The 5,782-nt window shown below is 38.7% G+C and overlaps 1 long non-coding RNA gene across 3 annotated transcripts; it reads right to left on the bottom strand.

Annotated features, from left to right (window-relative positions):
- Nucleotides 1–224: 224 nt before the first annotated feature.
- Nucleotides 225–3,240, bottom strand: LOC122088058. Of its 3 annotated transcripts, XR_006142961.1 has the most exons (5): nucleotides 2,608–3,240; nucleotides 2,088–2,427; nucleotides 1,775–2,052; nucleotides 1,629–1,678; nucleotides 225–857 (listed from the first exon to the last, which is right to left on the bottom strand). It is a non-coding gene; the product is annotated as an uncharacterized LOC122088058 (long non-coding RNA). The 3 variants fall into 3 exon arrangements; XR_006142960.1 differs by having other exon boundaries at nucleotides 2,088–3,240; XR_006142962.1 differs by having other exon boundaries at nucleotides 1,629–1,675; nucleotides 2,088–3,240.
- Nucleotides 3,241–5,782: the final 2,542 nt, after the last annotated feature.

Genomic DNA, 5,782 nt, shown 5'->3' with positions numbered 1-5,782 from the left:
CTTTTATAGAGTACATAAATAGAGAGAGAATGCTCAATTTAACTGAACAATTGGGTTGTAACTTTAGATATGTATTCCCATGAGAACACTTGTATCCTGCTTGGAAACCAACCAATCGACCATCAAACATAAATTAAGGCAAACCAATCATTAACAAAGAACATAACATGCATAACAGAGACAAATAAAGAGCTTATGCAAAGGTTATGTAAACAACCAAAGAATTTAAAACAACAGAAAGACTCTTAAATTGCATCAAGATAATAGCAACAAAGACATCTTAGTCAGATTTTCCTTAGCCCTAAGGAAAATAATAGTTTTCAAAGAATATGCAATATGGGTGTGGACTACGGGTTGAGGATGGGGTATCATCCCTAAATGAAATGCACTTATGGAACACGGTATGAGGTTCAGTTTAGGGAAACAAATAGAACCAAATGTTATGGAGGGGTTTGTTTAGATTCCTCTAAAGTTATTGATCCTCGTATAATTGGCCTCTCAGCATCCACATATGTTAAGGAGGAGTTTGTTGTGGTGAGGGGTTTTTCAATGAGTTCTTGGTTTGGACTCAATAAGCTTCAAAATATAGTATTACTTGCAGACACATGCTTCCTGCTGCAAGAAGCAGAAGGAGAAGAAAAAGAGAAGCAAATAAGGGAGGCTGTTAATATATTTTCTTGGGGCTGCAGCTACATGCTTCCTGCTGCTCCTGCTGTGCCCTCTTATTTGTGGTATTGAGATGATGCTGCTGCTGCTGCTGTAGATAAGGATGCATGCAACCCAAGATGAGAGGTGCAAGGTGTTGTCCAAGCTGAAATCCTATTGAAATCCTACAGCATGTTTACCTGCTGTTGTACCTGTTACGAGCAGTAAACTTCATCTCTTTACACTGCTGTACAGTAGGTCATATTGATGTAAATGGTATTTCAACCAAGTCTTAAGCATGCATGCAGCCACCCAAAGAGGGAACCCAGGACTGCATGCATATGAATTGGGCTAGTTTCTTGGGTTGATTCCAATTGTACATCTTAAATTGATGATTAATTCTTGCTGTCCATATATTCTTGGTTGTATATAGACCTATGACAAGTCCTTGCAGCCACCCATTAATTGAGATAGAGCTCCACAGGCCCTGGAACATGCCTCCAGGGATAAAATTGCCATCCTAGGTAAGAAAATTAAGGAATTTCTTAAGGCCGAACTTTAATTCATGTAATTGGGAGTTTTTGTGGCTGTAAAAGGACCACAGAGACCTCATGGAACCTCCCTCAAGATGCCAAGGCCAATACCCATCTGCTATAGGCAGCCCAACCCAAGGAAATCTGCAAAACAGCCTCTGAGAGTGCAAAAATTTCAGGAGATTCTCTCCTACCTGTTGGGCAACTGGCCAGCCCGTTGTCTCCCACTGGTTGGGGTATTTTGAGCCCAATCAGCTCCAGTTTTCATTGGTTAGTACCCTACTCCATATAGGTTATGTCCCTTACCTTATTGCTCAAATTAACCCTATGGGTAGGGGTAGTCTGGGGGCATTTCCAAGACTTTAAGCATGCATCATCATTGCAGAAAAAACAAAAGGGGTAGTTAGATGCTCACATTTAACCACAGAATCATGGAGAAAATATCCATACCTGTCGACCAAATTTGATTTTAAATATGTGCATTGGAAGCAAGATCCCTACTTTAAGAAGATGGAAATAGATTGAATGAGAGTATAGACAAAAAGCCTATCAGTAAAGAAATACATAACATAAATAATCCAATACATAAGATATACCTGAAACACTTTGCAAGTCTTCACATGAACCTCAGAAAGATGCTCACATTTAACTACAAAATCATTAAGAAAATTATTATAAATAAACTTAACCTACCCATAAACGATATAAGTAACCTTTAAAGCAATCTTCAGTAGAAAACCAAGAATAATAATAACAATATTGCAGTAGATGGCAATGATCTGACACAAGTAATCCTTTAAAGGACCAACTCTGATTCTCACAGTTTGCCCAATGGAGAATGTTCCATCTCTATCTCCTTGGAAATTGGTGTTGGCTACATTTAAGCAATGAAATTAGAAGTTAAACAACAATCATGAGAGTAGCCCATTACTACCCATAGTTTTTTAGGGGAGAAGATTTTGGGGATGACGGACTTGCTTTAGGCGATGACAAGGAATCCTGGAAGCCTGGGGGCCTTGGTCCATCATCCTACAAAACCCAAAAATAAAAGTTTCAGAATAAGAACTGAGATTATTAAACCCATACCAAATCTCTGGTTTAACATACAACATTAAAGCATGCTTCAAATGCTTCAATTTCTCAAAGAATTTTGAACTTAGCACATAAGCAATAACTACTCTCTAGTTGGTTTTCGTCAAAGATAAAAAGGGTGCCTTAGTGCAGTTGCATAATAACCCCCCGACTGATCCTGAAATACAAGAATAAACAATAGAGTTATTTAGGAATTTAAATTTGCATCTAACTATCTATTTTAGAGAAAGACGAAAAGCTCGTGAAAACAAAAAATTGTACCAAAAATGGACAAAATGAAAAAAAACACTAACAGCTTCATTTGTGGATATGGTCTCCTTAAGGATAATTTCATTACCTTTGTGAGCAAGATCGCATCCCTCATTATCAGCTTGTACACATGCTTTTAGGGCTACACGATTAGCTACAGCACCCGGTGTGTTTCCCTAATGATGTCCTCAAGTTCTTCCACCGAACTGTTGTACGGAATCATGCCCAAAGAACTCGGTCAGAGTGGGTAGTAAACCATGTTGTGATCTAAAGGGTTAAAATTTCTGTCACCAAATCCGCTTCTCAAATTCACCTGCTCAAAAGTCATATTTCCTAATCCCCTATCGCTAACTTTTAGTATCTAAACAACTAAAGGTAGACACAAACTGCAAGGGTTAGAGAGAGAGAGAGGCAAATAAACTAAATTTGACTACCTGGAATATGTCACTCTCCTCCATGCCAATGATAACATTAATATCACACTCACTGCAATCGAAGAGAAAAACAAAAAAAAAAACATTTTGAATCATTTTGAAAACCTGATAAGAGCCTTAATGTAGGCTGCTTAGACGTCTACCGGCTGGGCAGTTCCCCTGGCATAATAGGCCTTTTTCAGCCCAACAACCCTGTCTCTCTCGGGAGAACTGTGTCGGGTAGTTCCCAATAGATGTATTATATTATACCAACTTCAAATAAATTCCCTACACCTTTAGAATGCATTTCCCAATTTAAATTGGGTCTCTGAGCACTGTATTAAATCAATAAGGTCTCTTTTTACCCAATTTACACCCTGGGTATTCCAACTAAATTTCCTGCCTACCCCTAGGCAAAATTAGTGTCATGTAGGAGCAACTCGCAGCACCCATTGCAATTAATTTATTTAAATTATAAAAATCCCCATAGTTTAGGGTTTCTGGGATAACACCACAGTTAATTGGGTTACAATTGGGTTTAGGTAATTACCTATTGAAGTTCCTGGGCGTGTACAAGCAATCCACATGTAGCTATGCAGCTACGGATTCCTTTCTCCAATGATGGAGCACCTTCTGGCAACATCCTTTCACTACTGGCAGTATCTGAGAGTGCAGATACAGCAGCAGCAGTAGTAACAGTAGAGTGCAGCAGCAGTAGTAGTAGAGAGTGCAACAGAGAGGAACAACAACACTCCCTCTTTCTTCCTTTCTTCTTCCTTCTCTCCTCCTTTCCTTCTCTTTTCTTTCTCCTTTATGTTTTCCCTCGAATGAGGCAGTAACTTATCTTCCCCTTTTATATAGCTAAACAGACCTTAGGGTCTATTTGGAAAAGTATTTCGTTGTTAAAACCTATTTTTCTTAAGTAATTAAACTTAAATAACTCACTATACAAATTAAAGTTTAACATGAAACTAGTCGCATTATGACCCCCTTATTCATGCCCCAATCCATGGTAAGAATGTGTAGAATTACCCTACAAAATAGTGGGGCCCACATAGGAAAAATGCAATTTCTGGGCATTCTGCCACTGCAACAGGCTGGCCGGTTAGCTAGAGTCTATCCCATCAAAACATTGGGGCCCTCAAAGGAAAAATGCAATTTCTGGGTATTCTGCCACTGCAACCGGCTTGGTTCAACTAGCTTCCCTGCTATCCTACCTTCTGCCTAGAGTAGTCCACCTTATGTGAAACTCTTCCCCACACCTGTAGACCACTCTCTCATCTTACCTATCCTTCACCCTTATCTACTTTCTTATCCACACAATTGTACATACTTATGCACCTGTTTACCTTGAATTTCTACTTCTCATTCCTCCCTTTACTTTTCTCAATCAAATTCTATCATTAAAGCTGAGGAGGTTTTAAATTTAGGTTGTTCCAATTATGGCTTTCAAACTCATCAAGATTTAGAGCCATCAACCTCGCATAACTATTGTTGTCCTTCAAACTTGATACCAACGGTTCCAATAGCAGAGAACAAAGGCTCCTCAATGAAAGACCTCGATCATCAGATCCTTTTCACATCAATCGTACTGGAGAAAATTGATAGTGAGTGATGACTTATCTGGATTCTATTTACAATAAAATAATAAGAAAATGAAAAAGAGGAAGACTCACATTTTCCTCGAGCATTCATGAGATCAAAAACCAGAGCAGCCCAAATAAGAGAAGAGGAATAGTCAACCTTTTGTTTGTAATAAAGAAGTTTAATTCACCTGACAGGGCTGTGAATCAATTCCAGATGAAAATTTTTTCATGACAGTTGAATACACTGTGATGATGAAGCACTAAAAGAAAAACAATCAACTTAAAAATTCCAGTTAGTGCAAACTTCAATGGGACATGAGGGAAAAACTTATGTTGTAAAATTTCTCTTTTCAAGCACATGATTATATTTTAAAATTCAGATTCAGCTTTCAATAGGTATGAAAAGTAAGTAATAAAAACTTTAGTACCTGCACATGTTGGTCATAAGTTAAAAACTTCGAAACAGCCTATCTTGCAAAGAAGGCCCGTAAGGCGGCGTACATTTGGCACTCCGAGAGCATGCTATAGCAGGATCCTTGTGCATTGGGTTGCTCATTTTTCTTTTTTATTACTCATAGACAGTACTGCAAACCACCACGCTGAACATAACTAAGCATCTACAGAAATTTTAATTTACAATACATATGCAATAATAATATTCTATATAGAAAAATTTATTTAAAAAAAACAAAGTACAGTCCAAATGTGCATTACTTGCAAAAATAAGTAAAATCTACAAAAGGCTGAGCTTAAACATAATTTACCCCATCAGCATAAGAGCGTCTATGTTAGCCTCCGCTTTATGATGGGAATGTGACCTTTGAACCAAGTAACATTGTGCCAAGGGACTCCTGAGGCAATGGTACAAATAAGGTTCTAGGTAGAGTTAGAGAAGAAGTGGCCATTGAAAGAAGGGCTCCAGGAAATCCTATCCACGCGTACACTACAGGGGAGCGGGAGGACGGCTCAGATATTAGCTGGGGATAGGGAGTGGGACCAGTCCTACATTGGGTAGCCTTAAGACCCAAAAGTTAGGACAATGAATGAGTTAAAATGGGCAAACCAGTGGGATACCCTATTGCCAACGAGCTAGCCGGTTCGGATAGCAAAATGCCGAGAAATGGGATTTTTCCTCTGTGGGTCCCACTACTATACGTGGTATTTCCACCTATTCCTAGCATGCTTAGGAGCATATTTAGGGGTTCAAATGCATCAGGTTGTATGTGGAACCACTGAGCCTACCATTAGTTATATGATTTTAAAT

The sequence above is a fragment of the Macadamia integrifolia genome, chromosome 9, assembly GCF_013358625.1.
Source record: "Macadamia integrifolia cultivar HAES 741 chromosome 9, SCU_Mint_v3, whole genome shotgun sequence".
In the NCBI taxonomy this organism is placed as follows: Eukaryota; Viridiplantae; Streptophyta; class Magnoliopsida; order Proteales; family Proteaceae; genus Macadamia; species Macadamia integrifolia.
This window is presented reverse-complemented; position numbering and strand designations above follow the sequence as displayed.